Source organism: Tachypleus tridentatus, chromosome 8 (genome assembly GCF_004210375.1).
Source record: "Tachypleus tridentatus isolate NWPU-2018 chromosome 8, ASM421037v1, whole genome shotgun sequence".
In the NCBI taxonomy this organism is placed as follows: domain Eukaryota; kingdom Metazoa; phylum Arthropoda; class Merostomata; order Xiphosura; family Limulidae; genus Tachypleus; species Tachypleus tridentatus.
The window spans coordinates 147,992,850-148,019,655 of NC_134832.1; the positions used below are offsets into that span (position 1 = coordinate 147,992,850).

The window sequence follows — 26,806 nt, forward strand, 5'->3', positions numbered from 1 at the left end:
AGGAATTAGTATTTATTGCTCTCTGAGCTATTGACTAGTAATGTCCAGTAAAATATATATTACTTTCATAACTATTACTTAATCATTAAAGACATGATGTTCAGGTTGTCAAAACATTGCTCTCTGAAAAGGTGAAGAGACCTCTGCTTCCTACTGAGTTTTAGTGCAAACATAGTTTATGCACTACAATGTATAGGTACTGCTCGATCATCTAAACTAGAATGTCTATGTAACTGAAAGACTATTGACTGAGATGGTGTAGAAATCCTTACTTTTCAAAACCCGAGTAGTAACGTGAAATATCCAATATGCACTATACAGTAGGACTACTGCTTGTATACTGACACTTAGTAAATCAGTACCCTGTACAATCATGGACTGAAAGGAAGTGACGTTCCTTGCTTTCTATACCATTGATAGGTATTTAAGTGTAATGTATGTTCTATATTGCAGGATAAGCACTAGATTATCAACAGATAGGACTGAAAGGGCATTATGACGTTTGCCTTCGTAACAAACTCTGAGAATTTCTGATGAAATATCTCTTCTGATTGTTTTTCTGAAAATCACTCCAACAACCAAGTTGAGTGGTGAGAACCTTGTAGATTTTGCATCGATATGGGGAACATACACGACATCTATGATCAACGAGTGAATCTACTTTTTTCTTGATAGACTTTTTCCTTGAATATCTTGATTTATCTGAACTATGTCAATGATTATTTTGTAAAGCTTGCAAAATAAATAAGTTGAATTTAACAGTCCCTAGATAACACTGCCTTGGTTACCAAGTGGATGGTGCAGAGTACAGGCGAAACCTGGAGGGAAACCTGTTTGAGTCAGACAAAAATCTAAAACTAGGTCGAAAAGCAGATCAATGACCCGAAGTACAAGGCCAAAGCCACATTGGGGTAGTTTCAAAAGAAGAAAGTGAATGAACTGGAGTGGACCAGTTAAAGTTTACTTGAATTCAAAGGAAAATTTATGACGAAACTTGAAGATTTTAGACCATCATTGATCCCCAACGAAGTTGTCAGAATTGAAACAGTTTTGTCAGAAAGAATGAGCAAACATTACAGTATCCCATTGTACAAAGCTGTTAAAGACCTATCCAAAAAGAGAAAGAATTGATTATTTATGCAATCAGCAAATTTCAATTCATATATTTTCTTTGCAGGTTTTGCTGATATTCAACCTTCTTCATACATAACAGTGTTCAGTTTCATCATTAGAGTTTTGAATAAAAACAGGCTCATTAAAAACAATAAAGTAAATTATTTGTATTTCATTAAAATGTGACAATATTGGTAGAGGTGAATGCTTTTGAAAGGCAATATGATAGTAGCAAAGGTGACATATGTCCAGTGGTATGTGTGGATGGACTTGATGCTGTAGGAACATTACATAGAATCATGTACTTGTGATTTTCATTAATGCGTCAAAAATGTTTTGACTTCAACCGTGAGATTTTCAACAGGAGTTTGTTGGTTTCTTCATGGAAGAAACAACACTCTTAAACAGATCCATGCTGTGGTAACTTTATGTTTCAAAGTACACACTTTTAATTTGTGTTTCTAACACAGTTTTACCTGGCTCTTCATAGAAATGGAAAGTGACCCCATGATTATTGACATCTCAAACTTTGAAGAGGTCACCAATTCAGAGTGCTACTGAAATCTCTTATAGAGCTAAGCTACATGAAATTATTGGCAAATGTCCTGATGCCACTGGGATGTCTGGGCAATTTAAATCATCATACTCTGCATTGCCTTAGCCTAGTGGCAGAAGTCCATATCATTGTTCAAGTTTCTGTAAAGAGTGACAAGGCCAAGTAACTTATACTATTGTAAGGTGTATCACTGTCACAAAAAGAAGATATATGTGTTTGCTTCTTTGATGGGATTACTATACCCTTAAGCCTAAAAAGGCTTTATAAAACTAAGTATGTCTCAAGAAGTCTCTACGTGCCATGGAGATGGAGTTAGTTGCAGCAAGACTCCAACGTAATTAGTGTCCAAGACCAGGGTAACTGCAATAGAGATGAGTCAGACAGCTCATTAAGTGGTTCCTACTTCTAACAAAGAGTCTCCCATCTCAAGGTCTAGATATTCTGGGAGACCATGTAGGACGTACACTGCCATAGCATTCAAGGCATCAATGGCAAAACAACCACATGAGATATCCTAGAAGTGGCTAAACGTAGAATTTCATTCTCAGTTACCTAAGGTGATCACAAAAGAATCCATGTCAGAAGAAGATTCTAGTGTTCAAGCATCATTGTAAGGACATGACAATCAAGTGGACAAAATGTTTTGACTCTCTATATGAAGTAATATGATCAGCTAAGACGAAGGAAGGACTGTTGCTCCATCAAAGTAGATGAAAGTGGTCTGGTACCCGGGGAACAGATTCACTGAACTTGGCAGAGTGAAAGTTTGTGGAGTGAAACCTTGACTGGTTTTCGGGACGAATGTACGTTTTACGAGTGAACATAATTTATTTTGTATGTTCTGTAAAGTGAATTTTTAACTTAGAGTGCTCTCTACTTTATTTCACTCATGAGTGTATGTGCAAGACTAAAGTCCAACAGTCTTTTGGTAATTTTAGGTTTATATATGGAGTTAATCATTCTACATGTAGTGATGAAGACATTGCTCCTTTACACATGTAAGCATATCTAAAAGAGTGATGAGTTAAGGCATTTTTGGTGTGTACAATTCCCCTTTTGTTATTGGTTTGTGTATAGTGGATTTAAATTGTAAATTTAATGTGCTACGAGCTAGGTGCTTGCATACACTCTTACAAGAGAGTATTTTTAGCATTATTATTTTATTAGTTAAAGATTCCCCATGTATTACATGTAATTAAAGTTGTTTCGACATTGTTGTAATGTGTTATAAGGAACAGTGTTTGATTTTGAGGATAATAGTTGTACTTTTTATAAAACATTATACAACTGAAAAAAATTAGATTTTATTTTAAGGGTATTATTATTATTATTGTATTGTTTGTATTTCACATTTTGTTCCCTTTACGAGGAAGGCAGCTTTGTTTCACGATTACTTCTTGTATGTCCACATTTAAACAGGAAACGATTGTTTGTTTGTTTTTTTGAATTTCGCACAAAGCTACTCGAGGGCTATATGTTCTAGCCGTCCCTAATTTAGTAGTGTAAGACTAGAGGGAAGGCAACTAGTACATCACCACCCACCGCCAACTCTTGGGCTACTCTTTTACCAATGAATTGACCGTAACATTATAACGTCCCCACGGCTGGGAGGGCGAGCATGTTTGGCGCGACTCGGGCGCGAACCCGCGACCCTCAGATTACGAAGCGCACGCCTTAACGCGCTAGGCCATGCCGGGCCAACAGGAAACGAACCTCTGCATGTTTATTTTATTTTGCTTCTCTGGTTTTATTTTGTGATGTATGTTTGTTTGTTTTTGTTTTTTGAATTTCGCGCAAAGCTACTCGAGGGCTATCTGCGCTAGCCATCCCTAATTTAGCAGTGTAAGACTAGAGAGAAGGCAGCTAGTCATCACCACCCACCGCCAATTCTTGGGCTACTCTTTTACCAACGAAGAGTGGAATTGACCATCACTTTATAACGCCTCCACGGCTAAAAAGACGAACATGTTTGTTGCGACGGGGATTCGACCCGCGACCCTCAGATTACGAGACGAACGCCTTAACACGCTTGGCCATGTCGGGCCTTTTGTGATGTATATACCTACATACTGAAATTTTTGTTTCAAATAGAATATCATGTATTTATCTCTATTAAAGCGTGTTTCCAATCATATTCGGCGTTAAAGGGTTTTGTCGTGAAATTATTTTATTTTTTATATGTATTTTCATTTTGAATTTTAGTTTAAGAGGGTTATATTACTATATACTCATCACAGTTCCAGTGGTTTGCTTTAATTACAGTTAGGATTACTATGAGCTGAGTTGTAGATACAAGTACAGAATTGTCACTAATATTAGAGTTAGCTTAGCTTAGTTTTAATATATATTAAGGCATCAGATTGAGAGGGGAGTAATCTATTGGTGAGATCACTTCCAGTGTTAACCTCCTGAACATTGGATTGGACATATTTGTGAAATATGAGGGGAATGGTTTACACAAATATATCAAACAGATGTGTTAGATGGTGTCATACATGCTTGCTAGTTTAACAGATCATCAGTCAGAGGAGACATTTCGCCATACAGGGTGGAGAACAACACGGAGATGGCTAGAGACTGGTTATAAACAGAGCTGGTCACCATAGGTTTGCACCAGGCAGGCTTCTTGATGGTGGAAAATAGTATTTTCACTATAGTAGCCAGTATGTATATCAAGAATGGTTGGCTCATTGTAATAGGCACTGCTCAGTCATCTCTCTCGTGCCTTGTTAGCGTGAACAGCGATAGAAACTGTAGTTATGAACACTGAGTGGTTAATATGTTGCCTACAAACAATGATGCATTAACCTGTTCAGTGCAGTAGACGAGATAACTCGTCCAAGCCGATCGGTAACACAGTGCCATGGACGAGTTAATTCGTTCTCAAAAATACCTAACTTCAACGCTAGATGTCAGCACCATACATTTGACCTACTTACAAATTGTTTTACTTTCGATCCAAAATGGCGTCACGAGAAAAAGTTACAAAATGAAGAAGCAATAGAGTTGTATTGTAGTAGCTGAAATACTTGACAGTCAACAGGTTAAAAACTATTACCAGAAGCAACAAATCTAGGATGCAGGTGAAAACAGTAATGGCAAAGTTTTACGTTCTGCTCTTCATAGTATAGTTATCAACCCTGAACTGTTAAAGTTGAATGAATAAACAAAAATAAATGGGTGTCATGGTGACAAAAACTGCAGTAAAAACCTCATTTTTGCTAATCCTTCTTTCAGACAGAGGATACTCAGAATAGAGTCTACACTTAACAAGCAATCACCTTTCATAACACTTGACATGAAATCAAAAGAACTTTGCAACAAGGTCAGACTCATAAGCACTTCATTTTGATCCTAATACAAGCTAATAGCTGACACAGGAACCGAATACACAGAAGTGTGAGTGATTTGTGATTATGAAAGTACCCCTTCACATAAAAATGAAGAACAAGGCAAAGCCTTCATGCACAGATGCATTAAACAATGTGACTATGGTGGTAGCAGAGACTCGGGCTATAATAATTTATGAACTATAAAAGTATGTGAATATAGAAGTGAATTTTAGTTTAGACAAGATGGATACAACCATAAGTACCTCTAGAAACAGAGCACTGGAACAAAATGATATAAGTTTATTCACTTTTAAGATGTTTACAGAAGTTAGCTTGAAAAAGTTACTGTTAGAGTGTCGACATAGATATGGCTAATGGCTTTATCAAATCCATGAAGGGTCACTCTCGTATTTAAAGCCATCAAATCAATGTCCTACAAAAGACCACTGACGTGATCTCAGTAACGTCTGTAGCTAGATGACTTATTGATCGTATTGAACCACAACTACCATCATTAAGCCGTGATTATCACAGTGGAAGGAAAACATGGATTGATGCAACTGAGTTTATAGCTGATATATGAAAATACTTTAAAGATGATCAGAACACCCTATCAGTCAGTAGCTTTAAGTCTGGAGAATATCTTCAGTAAAGTTCATCTTTCCACTCATCCTAAGCGAATGCTCAAAATAGGCACCAATATAACATATGTAAGACACATCATAACTAGGTTAACTATAACAAGATACATATTCAGTCATGGAAACTTGCAATCAGACTCGGTTGCTAACAACACTAGTCTTCCTTAAGAATCACCACTCTCTTCAAAATTCTTACCATGGTGCTATGACAGTCCAACCAAATGCCGTGTGTGCTACTATTTACTCATGACATTTTGGTATACAAAGGCTCTTGAAAAGTTGAAGTCATAGATAACATGCATCTATCTGTTTGATAAAATGGTAAAGTAGCACAGAAATTGTCATCAATCTTGTCAAATCAGCAACCATATTCTGTACATTCAACAAAATATGTGCTGATGAGGAAAAGCCATCACTATCTTTTGTGGACAAGCAATAATTCTAATAGAAATATTCAATTACCTGAAGGTAACGTTTGACAGACAACTTGGCTTCACCAGCCACATTAACACCACGTTAACCAGCGTTACCAATGATATCAGTGCACTGAATGTTGCATCATAAAATTTAAAAACAGCTAAAGAACATCTGTTGTTTATGAGTTACCATCCTGGATTGTGTACTACCAATGGTTAGTATGAATGTTGCACAGCTATAGAAGGTTGAACAGATACAAAGCATCTGTACAAGAGTGCCTACAAAGTGTGCTTCACCCACCTCTATAAAGCCCTATTACAACTCTCAAGCCTCAGTAGTATTGCAGAGCAACAAAAACACTTGCAATCAAAATTATTCATGAGGGTCTTCAGGTGTAATCCATCATCAAGTTACTGTCCTTTTCGACTAGGACATCTCAACTCCACACACACACTAACCGAGCAGAGCGTTACCACTGCCAAATCTTAGATATCTCCACGTGGAATGATCATCTGGTGCCAAGACGATCTGTAGAAATCAGTCTAGGCAAAGAAAAAAATGTAACAACTGGACAGAGAGTAACGCAGAAAAAGCCACTCAGGACCTGCTTGAAAACCATGATCGACTACTATCTGTTCTTGTAGCCACAGGTTGTTTCTACACCACATATTTAAAATGAAAGGTTATACATTCATCGTCTTGAGGAGCAACAACATTTGGCATAAGACTTGTGAAGCATCAAAATTCCTTATAAGCAGCAAAGTGACGAAGCTGTAAACCATAAAGCAAGGACTCCTCTGGAATCATGACAGCAGCGAACTGCAGATAAACACTACCAAGAACGTTATATTTACATCTGACTCACAGGAAGATGGTACAGTATAAAGAAACTGCATGTAGTACTATCAATTCGATACGTATGCCAGGTCATGAAGGGTAGAGCTAAGCGAGGAAACTGGGAAGGTAACAAGAGGAGCCCCTTTTACAAATTCAGCACAACTTCACTACAGAATCATGACCTTCTCTAAACAGTAAGATAAAAGTTCAACTACGGAACTTCTTTATAAACATCAATAGGGAGAGATATCGCTGGAAAACAAAGCACCGTGTTGTTTAGCTCAAAAAAGCGAAAGATGTGGAATCCACGGATCAGGACACGGATAGAAGACCACTAAAATGAAACTTTTACCTTCTACAAAACATATGGTGAGCATAGATAAGATCAACACCTTCTCCACTTATCTTTTAGGATTTTCATCTAGTCCTAAATTTAACTAAACTTAAAAAGAGTAGATTATTTATACAACTTCCGGTCACCTTTTACTCGTGAGATCCAAAAGTCCCATTTCTACCTATCAAAAAAATAGCTTATTTTATTACTAAAAATGCTGCTGCATTTAACTGTTGGTGAACTCTTTAAAATACTTACACACAATCACTTCAAAACCATGCACTTTCGAGAGATACAACTTACGGGAAATTTTCGAATCTGTTTTTGTTTTTTACCAGTTGGCTTTTCTTACTAAGTCGCTGCTCAATAATTACCATGATGTATCTGAACCGACTACAATAAGATTTTCTAATCGCTACTGTGATATACCGTCCTTTAGGATGAGGTTTGATACTGCATTGAATGAGACATCAAGGCGCATGACAAATAGTAATGGAATTATCCTATCTTTATATAGTATGGTATTACAAGATATTAACAAACACGACACTAACGAAGAATGATTACGGAATGGAAGAGATATTTTGTGGACTTGCCAGATGGATTATTTGATATGTTGCAGGTGGTTTTCTTCAACATCTCACAAGAATAATCAAACAAAGGAGAAACTGGATGAGTGGTAACTTTGTCATGATTAATCATGATAGGCTATTTAGATATGCGTGTTGTGCTTTCTGTTAATGTTGCAATGATACATTTGTACTTCAGCAACGTAAGTATATAAAAAACTGCTGCTTAAAATATTAATAAAACTGTATTTGAATATGTCTACATCAACGGATATGTTTCGGTGAAAACAGAGAGCCATTATATCCAATACAATTGCGTGTAATCTAGGTTGCTTTCTAAGAGACGGTTTTGGTTGTGTGATTGAGTATCTCAAAGTCGGTTTTTACCTGTAAATGTATTTATCCAGATGGCGCCACAAGAAAATGTGTTAATTTATGTAATCGATGAATATTTTTTCGCATATAACTGTTCGTTTATCACGGTCTTCCAAAAGAGTCTCGTATGATGATTTTATTGCAAAATATATCCATACTAGAAACACAAGCGCCCCCTGCAGCACAGTGGTATATCTGTGAACTTGTACTATTAAAAAACTGATTTCGATACCCTTAGGGGTGGGTAGAGCACAGATAGCCCTTTGTATAGCTTTGTACATAAAAAAGAAAAACGAAACAGAAACACAAATACTTTAGGAATTTGTACTTACACATGTCTGCATAAATATGTTTCGTTTTTCATTCAAAGTTAATTTCTGTAAGAAATCTAATTCTTAACAAGTTATTTATTAATTAATTTAATTTAATGTTGTACAGGCTGGGCGTGGCGAAAAGATTAGCGTGTCGAAATGTAAAGTCGAAGGTCCGTGGCTCTTGTCCCGTTGCCGCTAACTCTATCTTCACGCTTTATGGCAAAGGGTGCTTATAGAGAGTAAAAAATCCTACTCAAGAGTTAGTTACGAGTGCTGTTGATTAGTTGCCTTTATTTTAATCTCGGACCTGTATGGCCAGGTGGGCGAAGGCGTTCGACTCGTAATCTTAGGGTCACGGGTTCGAATACCAGTCGTACTAAACATGCCGCCCTTTCAGCCGTGGGGCGTTATAATGCGACGGTCAGTCCCACTATACGCTGGTAAAAAGAGTAGCCCAAGAGTTGGCGGTGGGTGTTGATGAATTAGGGACGGTTAGCGCAAATAGCCCTTGTGTAGATTTGTACAAAATTTAAAAAACAAACAAACAATAATTTTAATCTATCCGTTCAAAATTAGTTACGGCTTACGAAGTCAGCCCCTGTGTAGCATTAGGCAGATATCCGAAACAAATAACTTGATTAAATGCTACGTAAGTATGAAAATCAACTAGCGTACAGAAACTGAGGGCTTGCGTCGCACGTTTAGAAATAGTCATGTAGGACGTCACACTTGGACGATATAGCACATCAGTTATGGAGTACGGAAAGCTCGCGAAAACAGTTTTGGTTCACTGAAAACTATAGCAGTTTTATAACCTGCAAAATGCCTTTCCCGCGACGAATATTCCCACGGGAATATGTTCAGGAACAGATGCTAAGCTTATCTGTGTGTTGAAGAGAGTGTTTCGAAAGTGTAATATCCGATCGCTTCTAAAATAAACATTTTGAATCTAATATTAGCTGTGTTTGTATTTCCCGTATCGCAAGAACTGAGACAGTCAATCAAAGGTACATAATATGAACACATCTTCTTCGTCAGGCTTGATGGTCAGACCTAATGTTATCACAGCATACAATCTGTGTACGCAAAACATTCTGTTGTGTACATTTGTTCATGTATAATTTTCCCAGATTGCGAGTAATCTGGCTGATAGTTAATATTTCTTATCAGCCGACTCTCCCTCTGCCTCCACTAAATACACTTCACTTTCCCACCTAAGACAAATATCCGATAAAGATATTATGCAACATGGAAGAATCAGAGTTAAATGCAGAGAAATGAAAATTATTTTAAGTAGATATTGATACAGAATACGTAAGTTACGACGTACTTTATCGAAAGTGTTCAAGGAGAGAATGTTGTTGTTATTCATTTGTTCTAACGCTTAGTGTTATGTAACATTTTAAAATATTCACATCTATTCAAACTGTGTGTGTTTTTCTTATAGCAAAGCCACATCGGGCTATCTGCTCAGCCTACCGAGGGGAATCGAACCCCTGATTTTAGCGTTGTAAATCCGGAGACATACCGCTGTACGAGCAGTGGGCCTATTCAAACTAGAACAACGTGAGTATAATTTACTTACCAACCAACACTGACATATTTTTTCCATATTATGAAAATTGTTTACATATCTTTGAGTTATGCCACAACTGCATAACAAGTTTTATGTGACAGACCCCCAGTAGCACAGCGGTATCTCTACGAAAACATACATTGCCACCAACTGGATTTCGATACCCGTGGAGGACAGAGCACAAATGGACCAATAGTAGCTTTGTGTTTAATTACAAAGGAAATAAACATTTCGTAACTTCCATAGTAAAACAGTTTTTACACTTTTAGTCCGTAACTTCTAAAGTAACATTATTTTTACACTTTCAGTCCGTGACATCCAGAGTAATACCGTTTTTACACTTTCAGTCGGTGATCTATACAGTAATACCATTTTTACTCTTTCAGTCAGTGATCTATACAGTAATACCGTTTTTACACTTTCAGTCAGTGATGTATACAGTAATACCGTTTTTACACTTTCAGTCGGTGATCTATACAGTAATACCGTTTTTACACTTTCAGTCGGTGATCTATACAGTAATACCGTTTTTACACTTTCAGTCGGTGATCTATACAGTAATACCGTTTTTACTCTTTCAGTCAGTGATCTATACAGTAATACCGTTTTTATACTTTCAGTCAGTGATCTATACAGTAATACCGTTTTTACTCTTTCAGTCAGTGATCTATACAGTAATACCGTTTTTACACTTTCAGTCCGTGACATCCAAAGTAATACCGTTTTTACACTTTCAGTCCGTGACATCTAAAGTAATACCGTTTTTACAATTTCAGTCCGCGAAATCTAAAGTAATACCGTTTTTACACTTTCAGTCCGTGACATCTAAAGTAATAACGTTTTTACACTTTCAGTCCGTGACATCTAAAGTAATACCGTTTTTACAATTTCAGTCCGTGAAATCTACAGTAATACCGTTTTTACACTTTCAGTCAGTGATCTATACAGTAATACCGTTCTTACACTTTCAGTCCGTGACATCTAAAGTAATACCGTTTTTACAATTTCAGTCCGCGAAATCTAAAGTAATACCGTTTTTACACTTTCAGTCCGTGACATCTAAAGTAATACCGTTTTTACACTTTCAGTCCGTGACATCTAAAGTAATACCGTTTTTACAATTTCAGTCCGTGAAATCTACAGTAATACCGTTTTTACACTTTCAGTCAGTGATCTATACAGTAATACCGTTCTTACACTTTCAGTCCGTTACATCTAAAGTAATACCGTTTTTACAATTTCAGTCCGTGAAATCTAAAGTAATACCGTTTTTACTCTTTCAGTCAGTGATGTATACAGTAATACCGTTTTTACATTTTCAGTCAGTGATCTATACAGTAATACCGTTTTTACACTTTCAGTCGGTGATCTATACAGTAATACCGTTTTTACACTTTCAGTCGGTGATCTATACAGTAATACCGATTTTACACTTTCAGTCGGTGATCTATACAATAATACCGTTTTTACACTTTCAGTCGGTGATCTATACAGTAATACCGATTTTACACTTTCAGTCGGTGATCTATACAGTAATACCGTTTTTACACTTTCAGTCCGTGACATCTAAAGTAATACCGTTTTTACACTTTCAGTCAGTGGCCTATAGAGTAATGCCGTTTTTACATTTTCAGTCAGTGATCTATACAGTAATACCGTTTTACACTTTCAGTCAGTGATCAATATAGTAATATCGTTTTTACACTTTCAGTCAGTGATCTATACAGTAATACCGTTTTTACACTTTCAGTCAGTGATCTATACAGTAATACCGTTTTTACACTTTCAGTCGGTGATCTATACAGTAATACCGTTTTTACACTTTCAGTCGGTGATTTATACAGTGATACCGTTTTTGCACTTTCAGTCGGTGATCTATACAGTAATACCGATTTTACACTTTCAGTCGGTGATCTATACAGTAATACCGATTTTACACTTTCAGTCGGTGATCTATACAGTAATACCGTTTTTACACTTTCAGTCGGTGATCTATACAGTAATACCGTTTTTACACTTTCAGTCAGTGATCTATACAGTAATACCGTTTTTACTCTTTCAGTCAGTGATCTATACAGTAATACCGTTTTTACTCTTTCAGTCAGTGATCTATACAGTAATACCGTTTTCACTCTTTTATCAGTGACGTTTTTAACGTCCTCGCAAAGCGTGAAAGCAATGTATTTATATGTGAACTGAAAGTAATGCCATTTAGAAAAGGTGGAAGCTGTCTCTCATCTTTCTTTCGTGGTGTTTATAGATCGTGAATTAACTTTTACCACATTTTCATTTGCAATACAAAAAAATTGATTCCCAAGAAAAATAACAAGAGAAAACAACAAAACACTCTCTTAGTTCAGCTTGTATCATGGTTTTTTGGTATGGAGGGGAAACCACTTACTGCTATTATGCTAATAACTTTTTAATTAAAGCAGTCTGTTTTTGTAGAGACATACACATATGTATTTTTTTCATACGATTAATTACACATTCGTTACACGTTTGCGTGAGTTATGATGCTCGTGAATGTCTTGTGCTAGCGATATGTACACATATCCACATGTACACACAACACATGTTTTCGAACCACCCGCCCCCTAGGTCGGTAATTAAGCTGGTCATTTTATCCAAGCTATCAGAAGTAAAGATCCACAAAGAGGGCTTCATTACGCGCAGCAGATTCATTAACGTAAACAGAAGTTTTAACGCATTCTATTGACCTCTTTTACCTGAGTATTGTAAGATATATTACTGCTAACAGGAGTTTAACCCATCTCACCAACCCCTGTTGTGTGCTAAATGTATTACCGCTAAGAAGAATTTTAAACACTAAATACTATTAGGCCTAAGTAGATCTTATCCGACACTTAGCTAACCCAGGTAACCTCTGCACGAAATTCAGCAAAAGTCTTTCTAGCGACGTGACTGAAGTTTGGGTGTGAATGTGTTGTTGTTGTTTTTTGTTGTTTTTTTTGCGTACGTGTAGCTGTTTTAGAACTACTGATTAAGATATAACCAAATCTAAACTCAGAAATAGTCACACGATTTCAAGCAGCAGGTTCAGAAGGGCTAATTACAGAACAATTGGAATTCGTATTATTTGGCAAACATAACTAAACATTCTGAGTATGCAACGTAGTCCATTAGAAATAGTTGTATCGATGTGAAACGCTATTACAAATATATATTTTTAGCACTAAATATTTTTCACTGATATAGATTTATTTGAGTGAAACGATACTTTAATCCAACATATATTGTCAACATTCAACAATCTATTCCCTTTAAAAATAGGTTTGTTTGAGTGAAACGATATTGTAAATATATATTGTTAACATCCAATAATTAGTGTCATTTAGCAGGAATATGTTAATATAAAACGTCAGCTATTACATGAACACATTGCTTTTTAAAAACATATTTTCGAGTGTGCAACAACGTGTATTGCATATATTGTTAGTATGCGATACTATCTATTAGCTATCTTCTAGCATACAACGTTCTGTAGGTTTTTTAATATTTTTTAGTTTATTGGACGACGCATTTTCTTTCTAACCAATAGCACATCAAGGGGAAGAAAACACGCCTTGTAGCTTAGGGAACACCGACACTTATAAACAGAGTCAGCAGAGTGAACTGTGCATAGTGGATGAAAACACTGTTCTGTAAACATACGAACTTTAAGAGCTGGTATTAAGTGTGTTTTACGTTGGAAAGAAGCTAGATACTGTAGACGATAACTCTAGAACGTGACATAAACCAGGTAAGAACATACGATAGTTAGTGATCGTATTGCGATTAAGACCCTATACCACCCACGAAGTTGATAATCCAGTGATTCGAGGGATGGGTAACCTCGAGGGTTTATAATATTACATTTTGGGGTTCGATCCCTGCGATGAATTCCGGTGTACGTAGACCATTATGCAGATTTTCGCTTAAACAAACAAACGAATAAACCCAAATAATTTGTAATATTTAAGCCTCATTCGCCCAATTAGGACACTAATAAAATACAATTTATTTCTTGATTTATCATGGACTTAAGAGCTCTAAAGATTTTAAGAGTGCCTTCAAAATCTAGGATGACTTACAAACAGTTCTGTAAGCCACGTTTTTGGGTATAGTGTTTGTTTTCGGTTATGTATTGTTTGTAGAACAACGTAGTTTTTTGTTGTTAACAATCGCAGACAGAGACGTACAAAGAGGTGTTTGCTTATTTGTTGCACAATGGTCTGTCTGCTATGCCCGCTACCGGGATCGAACGCCGCCAACTCTGTCAGTGGGGGAGGACCTTAGTAGGATGAAAAATCGTGTAGTAGTTTATTTCCATATTCGGATATAGATGTTTGTGTTGGTATTAGGCCTAATTCATAATCCGTGTGTGAATCTACCTCAGGAATTTAAAGCCGAAACAATTCAGCAACTATTTTAGCATCGTTAGTATAAAACATCTTAAAATGTAAAGCTGTTTTATTCAAGTCGACTTCTTTTTTAAAACTTGTAGTGTATATATAGTAATATATGGATATATTATCTAATGTGTTACAAGTTGTCATTATTTTAGTTATTATAAAGTAGTTATTAATTGTTAATATAAACGTTATTGCCCAGGTATAATAAGACACCATTGGTCACCAATTTTCAATACTTTGCCATTGTTAGTTTGTTTGTTTTTGAATTTCGTGCAAAGGTACACCAGAGCTATCTACGCTAGCCGTCCCTAACTTAGCAGAGTAGGGCTAGAGGGAAGGCAGCTAGTCATCACCACCCACCGCCAACTCTTGGGCTACTCTTTTACCAATTAATAGTGGAATTGACCGTCACATTATAACGCCCCAATGGCTGAAAGGGCGAGTATATTAGGTGCGACGAGGATTCGAACCCGCAACCCTCAGATTACGAGTCGAGCGCCTTAAACATCTGGCCATGCCGAGCCTTGTTTATTAGTACTACTACGATTCTGCTATTTTTATTAAATTATTATTACGTAAAATTTCACATTGAATTCTTGTAGTGAAGGTAATTAGTTCGTCAACTTTAAGCCTAATAGTTAGGACACAAAGTATCGAAAAATAACAATATATTTAATTATTTCAAGAACTTAACGTCCTGAATTATTGTTGTTTAAAACTTTTAACGTAAGTAAACCAATTGTAGAGTTATTGATAACATGGAACTTTTTTAAAACGCAAGAATAAAATAATTATTATTGATTTGCCAAGAATCGTCTATATTTTATTAAAATACTGGTGTCCTTAGCTATTGTGCGTATTGTTACATGTTACAATTATGTTCATTAAACACGATACCGCCCAGTCTTCCCTCCTGTAGCAACACGTCACACGCTTTATATTTCCTGATACAATTAAATAAGACAAGGTGACGTCTGTTTATGGGTAATATTTGTATCATTGCATATTTGTAACAATGTGTAGAAAGTACAGAATATTTAGCTAAAGTATTTTATGTTTAAAGCACTGAATTAAAACGTATCATGAAACTGACAAACCTTAGTTGTTAAGGGTTTACAAACGGTTTGTACGTTTTATTGATTGATTTATTTACTGACATCAACCCCATGGCAACATCTTTTAACATACACAAATCCATATGTTGTAGCATTAGGCTATATCAATAAGGTATAATATACACAGTATTCTTTTGGAACGCATCTTCTGTAACAAATTAAAGTATAAATACATTTATTTAAATAAACTGTCAGAACTTTCGCTAATATAATGATAATTCGGATAAAAATACATTCGGATGTTTCAGTAACATTAAAATGCCAGATCCACCTGTTTGTTTGTTTTGGTTAATGGACTATCTGTGCTCTGCACACTACGGTATCAAAACTTGTTGCTTGTTTGTTTTTTAGTTCCAGGTTTACTGGTGAGCCGCTAGCGGGGTAAGGTGTTTTCAAATTATGTTTATTGAATTCGACTTAACATAATCAGACGATTCTATTAAATTTTCAATTTCGAAATGTGTACTTTGTTTTAAACCAAGTACCTCAGGTAATTTGTTCCGTGCGTTTGATTATGATATTATTTATCAGTGATGGGATCATAAAATTAGTAAGCGACTTTTTTTTTTTTTTTCGCTCGTTAAAAAGTTTTATACTTTTTAATTTTTTTCTAGCCGTCCAGACTGGTATCATTCTGTTTACCTGCCCTTCTGCTCATCTAAACCGAAGTTGTAGGATCAAAACACAGGATTAAATAATAGGATTTTAGTAGCATATTCCTTTATAACACACTAGCACAAAAGTGCGTCAAAAGTGATGGGAAATCGTTCTTGAATGATTAACAAGAATTATACAATTATTAATTAAAACGAACTTATCTGTACCTCCAAAATGCATCAGTTTAGAAGTAGTTCTTTAATCCCCAATTTTTACTAAAAACTACGCAAAGTGAATAAAAATACGTCACTTGAAAAAACTTTAATAACACTCTTGGGCCTTTACACTGTATTGTTGGCCAGGATGTAGAAAACAGTGCGGGCATTCCGACACAAATTTGACTCTTTGGTATGAACAAATCTTTATTTTTATCTACATTTTATGGCCAAGTAGATAATATAAGTGCTAAAATACCAAAAGGATATTTAATAATTAACATTTCTTCAGTACTTTTTAAACACTGACTTTATAACGTTAGTAATAATAGGCCTATTTGTGGATTAATTTAGTAATTAAGCCTAATACATAAACATAACGCAAGGCTTAGCTGACTCACTGCTTGGTAAACTTTATTTTTCTTTTGGCTACAACTTATTGTCATAAAAGATCCTGAAGTAAACTCTATTTTGCTCTTATGTCACTGAAATTATATAAAAATAATAATAAACTCTTCTAACCAATCAACATGAATACTGAGCATTCAACATAAATAAACACCACAGCTGACCTAACAACAATCAAGTGATAGTTTTGTTGCAAAAACTTTCTGATAAAGAATCGTGGAAGCGTTCTCGACAGTGACAAAGGGAATAAGACTTTAATATCTGGTGATTAGAATTTCCCTTTTATTCTGTAAACTACTGGTACATACCGTTAGGTGGTGGTTGCTTTATCTGAATTTTCGCTCTGCGTTAAGTTCCCTAAAATAAGTTATTTATTCTGATTGTAAATATGAAGAACAAGTTGTACTGACCTTAGGACTGTTGTTCAGTGTCTCGACGGTAAATCTAAAGGCTTGTATTGTAGGAAGGAAATCGAGTTTTAACATCGTGATGGATAGAGTACAGATAGCTAGCCCATTGTGTAGCTTTGTGCTCAACATTGAACAAATATATAGAACTGGTGATAAATTATACTTAGAATTTTCTTCGTTTAGCATTTTTGAGACAATGTAAACATTTTCATTTTATTCCATCTTTGTTTTTCACTTAAGTGTCAAAATGTAAAATTCATAATTCACTAGTGATTACTTACTAAAAATAAGATATCTAATTATTTTTAATTTATAACTACTTGGGTTGTTTACTAAAAAGATTTGAGAAGAAATATGACAACAAACAATATGTTATATTGTTTTATTTTACCATGGCATCAAAAGTTCCTTCTATTTGACATATTTTAAAGTATTTTAAGATGTTCGAAGGGCTGATGTGTTTCTTATTTTGATACAGTAAGAACTTGCATTCTCATCTTGTTGTCTGTACATTAAAACTATTGTTTAATAGTTTAATAAGAAAAACGCATTGATTCAGTTTTAGGAAAACTAAATCATAAAAGCGGCATAGCAATTCCGAATGAAGATTGTTCAGTTAACAAGGCCAAACACATATTTAAGTTACAGTGGTACATTTAAAATAAATAAATAATAAAATTTCAACACGTACGATTGTAACGAAAGATCTTTGTTGGTCAAAGAAAGATTACAACTGAGAATCTATATAAATAAATTGGAACGGTTGGTTCTATAATGCTGTATAGTTTGGTTGAAATATATAACCTGGTTCTTCTAGTAACACCGGTAGTTTTAAATATTAACACTTGCACTGGCCCGGCATGGCTAGGTGGTTAGGGCGCTTGACTCGCAATCTGAGAATCACGGGTTCGAATTCCCGTTTTACAAAACACGTTCGCCTTTCAGGCGTGAGGACGGTATAATTGTACGATCAGCCCCACTCTTCGTTGGTAAAAGAGTAGCCAAGGATTGGTAATAGGTGATGGTGACTAGCTGCCTTCCCTCTGTCTTTCACTGCTAAATTAGAGTCGGCAAGCGGAGATAGCCCTCGTATAACTATGCGAAATTCAAAAAAAAAACAAACCGACACTTGCACTCTTAAATTATCAACTTTCTTGCTGAAGGTTTACTTCGAGTATATAACAAATAGAGTGATTACTTCGAAACATTTACCAAAAAAACTTGTTAAGTACAAGTTTTCGAATTCTGTAAAGAATTAAAATTTAACCACAATGTGGCCATAGACAATTTTTTATGTAGTGTCTTATATCAATATTGCATAGCCTGTTTTTTATGCAGTTTAACAGAATGTTATAAGAGACCATTGGTTTGTGTTCTGAACTAATTTTCTGTTCTTCAGATATAATGAATGGTTCTCTAAACGTATATCTTCTAAGTTGGTGTCTTTGAAACCCATAGTTTTCCATGTTGTGTTTAATGGAACAGTTTAGGGTCAAATCGATGGTGATAAGACGGGACTTAAGCGTATCTGTAATGTTTTATTTACTTTTAAGTTTTAATAAACAGCAGTGGCTCCAAGTGTGTCCAGATGGTTATAAACAACTGTACTATAGAGATACATTTATTGTCTTTCATTCATAGAACCACGCTGATGAATTTCTGAATAACAAACATCCAAATGTAAAGTAGACGAGAGTATGATTAGCCATTCTTAGATAGTTTAGTGCATAATCGATAGTAATTGTGAAGTTTTATGATGTGAAACAATCAGTTTGTTTTCTCTTCGGAACTTCGTAATTTTAGAAGTTTTATTCCTGAAACTGTGAATAGGGCAAAATGTTATATTAATCACTTTTACGGGATAATAAGCAATTATCCCATATTCCAAAAAAATTTCATTAGGTTTTTAATGTGATAAATTTTAGACTAATTCTCTGGTTGAGATATCACTGATGTTAAATTTCTTGGCTTCCCTTAAAGTTGTGAAGTTTTACTTCACCAAAGAAACCAAAAATTACCCTTTTAATTTCACACAAAGGTACACGAGGGCAGCATATGTTAGCCGTCCCTAAGACTGGAGAGAAGGCAGCTAGTGAACATCTACTCATCGCCAACATTTGGGCGACTCTTTTACCGACGAAATGTGGGATTGACCGTAACATTATAACGCCTACATGGCTAAAAGGGCGAACGTGTTTGATGTGACGGAGATTCGAATCCGCGCGCCTCAACCACCTGGCCATACCAGACCAAAACCAACAGTAATAATATCCGAAACAACAACCATGATTTATCGTAAATTTCGTTTTAACGTTAGGCATAGTTCATCCGCAGCTTGAAATCCGATGTTTATTTAAGGTTAATGTAAGTTTAAAAAAATTCTTTCATTTTTATTAAAGCTTGGGCTCTCCCCCCTCCGGTGTCAATGGGAGAAGGTCCTTAGGATCAATTCAAATTAAGATTGTTGAAGAACAATAAGTATCACAACTTTCTTTACACTTCGATTCTGTAACGTTCAAAATCACGTGCCCTTCGCAGTTCCGAGGGTCGATAACCATGGTTCTCCAGTCTATCATTTAATGAAGCCAAACGAATCTACGCCTACCTTTCATTCTATCTTCCTTCAATTTTACTCATCGGAATCTGTCTGCTCTCGCTTTTTTTTCCAGCAGAAATTCATTACTTGTGTTTTTGTCTCTGGATTTTTTTCACAGTCCATTACCTTTTTTTCAGGCCCAACATGGCCAAGGGGGTTAAGACGTGCAACTCGTAATCTGGGGGACACGGGTTTGAATCCCCGTCGCTCCAAACATTCTCGCCCTTTCAACCGTGGGGGCGTTATAATGTGATGGTCAATCTCACTATTCGTTGGTAAAAGAGTAGCCCAAGAGTTGTCGGTGGGTGGTGATGACTAGCTGCCTTCCCTCTAGTCTTACACTGCTAAATTAGGGACGGCTAGCACAGATAGCCCTCGAGTAGCTTTGTGCGAAATTTCCAAACAAACAAACAAACAAAGCTACTGACTGACACGTTACCGATCCACTGTTGTTACAATCTGCGACCCGCAAGATATTCGCGGTAGTTTTCATGCCATTCTTTTGAACTTTCCTCATTATATAATTTTTCGCGCTCGCCATTTAAGCTGCGTTTTCTTGTCAATATTATGTGTTGGTTCGATAAATCCTGGTCTATCTGAAAAAAAAGTGTTTGTATGACCATGTAAAAACTCGCGTAGACGCAACTTTATTCAACAAAGCTAACGTTAAGTAAACCATAAAGTGATGGTATTGATAATAGCGTACAGTGTATTATACTGTTTCACGAACTGAAACACACACACACACACACACACACACAAATGAAAAATAAAACCCTTAGTAAAGAAAAAAGTAGCTAAGATGTCTTTATAACAGTCTATGAAACGAACCGTAGCTAAAATATTACAAAAGAATGTAATGTTTTAATTGAGGCAAACTTAGCTAATCATACAGAAACGTCCGAGTGTTCAGAAAGTAATAAACATATGGTTTTGAATGAACTGCGCATACGTATTTAGACATAAAGCAATCGAAAAAGCCCACATAAATTGTTTTTAGTTTAATTTTCATTTTTAAGGACTTTACAATTGAGTAAAGTGTTGTTTTTGAAATACTTTGCAATAAAAACAACCTAAAGTTGAAAGTGAGGGCAGTTGTCACTTGATGACAACGACATTGTGCAGTCGTATACCATACTTGTTGCACTGAAAAGTTTAACAAATCATAAAACAGGTAAAGTGATTCCAAATGAAAAGCCAATATGCAATCCAAACTCCTGAGAGAAAGGTTTTTCTAACGACATGACATTTGAGTCATGTCAATGATTTTATTGAGTCAAATGTAAAACCGCCGATAAATGTATATTTGAGCTAATGTGTAGTCATGTTTATAGCAATAAAGATGCAAATTGGCACAAATATAAATCTTTGTAGGCTAAAATACCTATTTAAAGTTGGATCTGCTCATTTGAGCCTTTTTAGGAGGGTCAGAATTCATACAGAAAGCATCATTTTGAGGATTTTTTGTCACTTAATCAGTTGTATTTTGAACAATTTAAATGGGATTTGGTACAAAGTTATTCTTTCTACAGGTTCCACATATTGACAAACAAAAATGTTGAACTTACTCATTTTTGGTAATTATGGAGAGATCGAATTTAAAAAGTTATGTAATGATAAGGTTGATACACGCGCAGAAGCTACGAACATTATGTAATTGCAACTAAATGGTTAGTAAATCATTATAACAATGTACTACAAAAAATGCAACAAAGTCGATTCTTTTCTACAATGCACTCGTGGTTTTTTTTTGAGGGGGATTTTTCGCAAAGGTACACGAGGGCTATTTGTGCTAGCCGTCCCTAATTAGTGTAAGACTAGAGGAAAGGCGGCTAGTAATCACCATCCACCGACAACTCTTGGGCTACTCTTTTACCAACGAGTAGTGGGATTGACCGTCACATTATAACGCCCCACGGCTGAAAGGGCGAGCATGTTTGGTGTGACGGGGATTCGAACCAGTGACACTCGGATTGCGAGTCGAGGGCTTTAACCACCTCGCAATGTCGGGCCCTCGTGGTTTGTGTTTGCTTGAAACGGAACAGTACACCTTGTATTTAACCTAATATAATTTTATCAACGTATGATTAGGAAATATTGTTAGAACTGCCCTCTATTGTTCTTACAAGTCAACCAACTTGTTTGGTTGCAATTTCTCCTTCCTAGTTTTTACTTGTTTTTTTGTGTGATCCTAAATACCTTAATAACATTCAGAAAAAGACTTTGTGCAGGTTGTTTGTGGGTGTCCATTGGCCATTTCTCTAGCCAAGTTTAGTTTTGCCACATTATCTGCTTTCTTGTGATTGCTGTACTATCTAAGATGAATCCCTGTATAATAGGTCTTGTTACCGAGGGCATTGCGTGATTTATTAAGAAAAACAACTCCATTTGGAACTATCAGTTGTGAGGTTGTCATTAATTTATTATATATTTCCAGCTCTATTAGCTAAGATGGACCTCACATCCGTATTAGTCTCGATATGTTTAACTTTTACCGTGGAATCGTTTTCATCTTCACCACAGAACAAACTTTCTTTATTTTTGTGCAATTTTTTCAGTTTCAATTTATCTGTAAAGATAATCCTTGCATATTTTCTCATCCCATTGTTTGGAGTAATTATGGCAAGTTCCGCTTTAGTTATGTTTTGTTTTGTTGTTTGTTTGTTGTTGTTTTTTTAAGGGGTTCTTGAGTAATTATGGCAAGTTCCGCTTTAGTTATGTTTTGTTTTGTTGTTTGTTTGTTGTTGTTTTTTTAAGGGGTTTTGAGTAATTATGGCAAGTTCCACTTTAGTTATGTTTTGTTTTGTTGTTGTTTGTTTTGTTGTTTCCATTTTGGTTTGTTTTGTTGGGTTTTGAGTAATTATGGCAAGTTCCACTTTTAGTTATGTTTTGTTTTGTTGTTTGTTTGTTGTTGTTTTTTAGGGGGGTTCTTGAGTAATTATGGCAAGTTCCGCCTTAGTTATGGTTTGTTTTGTTGTTTGTTTGTTGTTGTTTTTTAGGGGGGTTCTTTAGTAATTATGGCAAGTTCCGCTTTAGTTATGTTTTGTTTTGTTGTTTGTTTGTTGTTGTTTTTTTAAGGGGTTCTTGAGTAATTATGGCAAGTTATGCTTTCGTTATGCTTTGTTTTGTTTATTGTTGTTGTTTTTTGGGGGGATTCTTAAATAATTATGCTAAGACCCGCTTTGGTTTGGTTATCTTTATTAAGCAATAGTTTCTAAGCAGCCAGCTACATATCGCAAAGTGGCCTCAATGGGTGTGTGTGTATCTGAATGTAATTACACTTAAAACTTTGGAGGTGTCTGCACTGGATTGTCACATGGCTATTTAGTCCTAGCATCCATGAGTGTACTTAACACACTACCGCTGGAAATAGTATTCACCCCGGCCCGGTGACTGTATTCTGCTACAGCCCATTGTCATAGGGAATTACTCTCTACAGTATTTCTATTTCATAATAGTTTTATTAGCTGTTTCAATTATTGTTCCCAATATTGTATATATTGATTTTATTACTTCAGATAAATTTTCAAATAAAATCAATTATTTAATTGTTTTGAACTTCGTGCTAAGCTACTGTAGGACCATTTTGAAATGATAGATTAGAAGGAAGGCATTTATTCTTCACTTGAATTTCTAAACGAGTAGTAAGGCTTACCATCACATTATTACACTCCAACGTTCGGTGACTCGATTTGATCTCATAGCCCACAGTTTGAGGATTTATTGTCTTAACTACCAGGCAGTGCCAGGCCCAAAATCATAGTTAAATGTTGTTAGATTTTCAAAGGTAATTCGAACACTCCAAAGTAGAAATATTGCCTCTAGTCTCTGCGTGTTGTTTTCTTAGTTTCACTCAGTGACCTCTGGTGGCTTAGGAGCAAGTTGAGGCCTTATAGAATGAAAACCTGGCTTTGATCTCTGCAGGAGTATATTGGGGATAGTTCATTGTGATTAAACAAATGACATATTTTTTCAAATAAGATAAATATTCTCTACTATGTATCAAAATAGCTGTATGGTAAAAGCTAATTTTTCGCCTGAAGTAGAATAATAATAGTAACTGATATTATAAACAAACACGTGTAATAGGTTCAAGTTAATAATTTCTCTACCGATGTATTCTTAGGCTCGAATATTGGCTGATTGCCAGATGTTTGTCTGATGGATAATTGTCATTAAACAGAAGGTGTTGGCAAGTAGTATTTCTTGTTGGTAAAATAAAGTTTCCTTGTGAATAGAGGCCCGGCATGGCCAGGCGGTTAAGGCACTCGACTCGTAATTCGAGGGTCACGGGTTTGAATCCCTATCGCTCCAAACATGTTCGCCCTTTCAACCGTGGGGGCGTTATAATGTGATAGTCAATCTCAGTATTCGTTGGTGAAAGGGTAGCCCAAGAGTTGGGGGTGAGTGGTGATGACTAGCTGCCTTCCCCCTAGCCTTACACTGCTAAATTAGGGACGGCTAGCGCAGATAGCCGTTGTGTAGCTTTGTGCAAAATTCGAAACAAAACAAACCTTCTTAAAATTAGTAAGAATAAACTTTCATGTTTCGGAAGTACAGTTTATTATTAATAATAAAATAAAGGTTCATTGTGCATTTTATTAATAGTAAGAAAGACAAGCGGTTACTGTTAGGAAAATTAAGTTTGTTTTTTCCTTAGAATATTGGCAAGAATAAACTTTTATTGTCGATAACTAATTTTATATTATCGATAATATAATGTTTCTTATGCATATGGGAAAGAAACAAATTTTATATTTTGTAATTAAAACCTTTGGTTATTAGTAGGTATACATTTGTATCGCTGCTAGTAGGATCTATAGTTTGTAAATTAAAATTTATATTTTAAACAAAGGCATATTACAGTGAAAATGTTATATTTACTCAAAGTTTATCTTTTCTGCTGCCTTTATATGTATTTTCAAACTTAACGTTGCTTTTATATATATATCTACGGCTGTTTTACAGTGTTTATTACGTCACCATTATTTCAGATGTGCCACCCCACTTTGAAAATTTTAAGTAAAAAACATTCTCCCTTCGTTCACCCACCAGTTTATCCCCACCCCACTAACACACGTGATTGTTAGCTCCTACTCTTGATAAGAAGAAATGTTCGACAAGGTCTTATATCATTCACATCGAAGAAATTTGAACAGAAATTTACTTTTCAAAACACAGAGGGCGGTTAAGTAAATTAAAGATGATATTTTTCCTAAATATCTTTTTTTTTTTTTACTTCTTTTCTGCACTATATGTTGAAACTGAGCTGTGACACATTAGCTTTATCTAAGCCTACATATTATGACTGATTTTTGTATTCTCAACTGATGGGAGAAATTTGTAATTGATAATCATTATTAATTTCAACAGTTTACACAACTTTGATAAAACACTTTAACTTGCCAATCTTAAAGCTTAGTAATCTTAACATGCAACGTTTCAAATCTTTAAACTTGGACGTCCAGTACATCTGTGAAACTCGTCCAGTCGGTAATTTCAGCTGTACTTCGAACTTTGTAGTAACCGAAACTGACCAAAGTCCGCTTATTTTTGTAAAGTAGACGAAAGACTGTTCTGTCCCTCCCTGTTCCACTGTTGGATGTCGTGTAATGTAAGACCAGTCAGCTTCGTGTAACAAGACCCATTCACAACAATGAGCACTATAGTCTTGAGAATTAATTGGGAAGGATATTCTTGTTAGAATGATACATTTCATATCTAAGTCATTACAGCGCTTGTCGTTCAGGATAACAACAGATTTCACAATCACTAGAATGTGTAAACAATGATTATAGAGAGGCTACTAATATACAGTAATAAATTTTACAGGAAAATAAATAGGTTATCTAATATTTCTTAAACTTGGAAGTTCGAACGAAAGGCTTTCGGGAGGTTAACTGTACTGAAACCAAGTCGTGTTTCTAGTTTTCACTAAGAAAAATAGTTAAACAGGACAACTTAGTTTGACGTAACAACAAAGTGTATTTCGGTGAAATACGTTTATAAAAAATATTTAGTTTTATAATTGATACTGTTTACGATAAAACTCCTTATGCTAATACGATAGATAATGTTACGTTATTGTATTTTGAGACGGTTGTTATCAAGATAAAATAACTACCTATAAATCAAAATTAACGCAGCTATAAGCTAAGATCAAGGTACGTGTTTTAAAGACGAAACTTGTAAATCATCAGTTCTTGAACAGTTTAGGTAAATGTGTACGAGAGATCCATTAACATAGTGACATCCGGGTGTGTTTCTTTCCAACTGAGACTAACATGGTTACGCCATATTGGAGAAGATAGAGCATCATGAAACAATCTCTGCGTCTATACAAAAGGAGGAATCTGTATCCATTTATCGCATTTTAGAAGTTTTCCAAATAAAAGAAGGGAGTTGATGTTTCTTGATAATGTTAATTTGATGTACAATTGAAAAAATATATATATACTGGAAAATGTAGATAGCAAACACCATAATCAATTTCTTCTTCTGATTGAAAAATTAAAAAATCATGGCTACTTAAGCCTGATTTCTAAATAATTTTTTATCACAGATTAAAAGGCAGAAAACATATCTAACGGACTATAAACATAAATTCGTTCGCGTAAAAAATTAAAACTTTTTTTTTCACTTTAGGGTACTACAACCTACAAATTCGTCTATATAATTATTGATCGTCTGTTAATGCTGATTAAAGTAATTTCGTCTGGATATTAAATAAATATGAAGAAAAAATTATACAGGAAGAAAGAATGTATAAATAAATATTTACACTTTTAACAAACTTGTAGATAAATTACCCTAAAACTTCTTGTGCCTAACCAAAGCCTAATTAAAATTATCTTTCTTAAAGGAATGGAGGGATAAATAGTATATATATATATATATCAGCAATACACTTTTATATATAAATCACACCACGATATCTATAAAACAGATAGCATTGTTCTGGTGATGAAAGTTAACATATCAAAAAA

At 35.3% G+C, this 26,806-nt stretch overlaps 1 protein-coding gene across 2 annotated transcripts in view; it reads left to right on the forward strand.

Moving 5' to 3' along the window:
- The first annotated feature begins 13,671 nt into the window (after window positions 1–13,671).
- Window positions 13,672–26,806, forward strand: part of LOC143223724 (matrix metalloproteinase-21-like) — a 59,745-nt gene continuing 46,610 nt past the window's right edge. Inside the window, exon 1 of one of the 2 annotated variants that reach the window (XM_076452063.1) lies at window positions 13,672–13,827. The gene's annotated coding sequence lies outside the window, so the exon portion shown is untranslated. The remainder of the gene's footprint in view (window positions 13,828–26,806) is intronic. The other variant, XM_076452064.1, reaches the window with a different exon arrangement.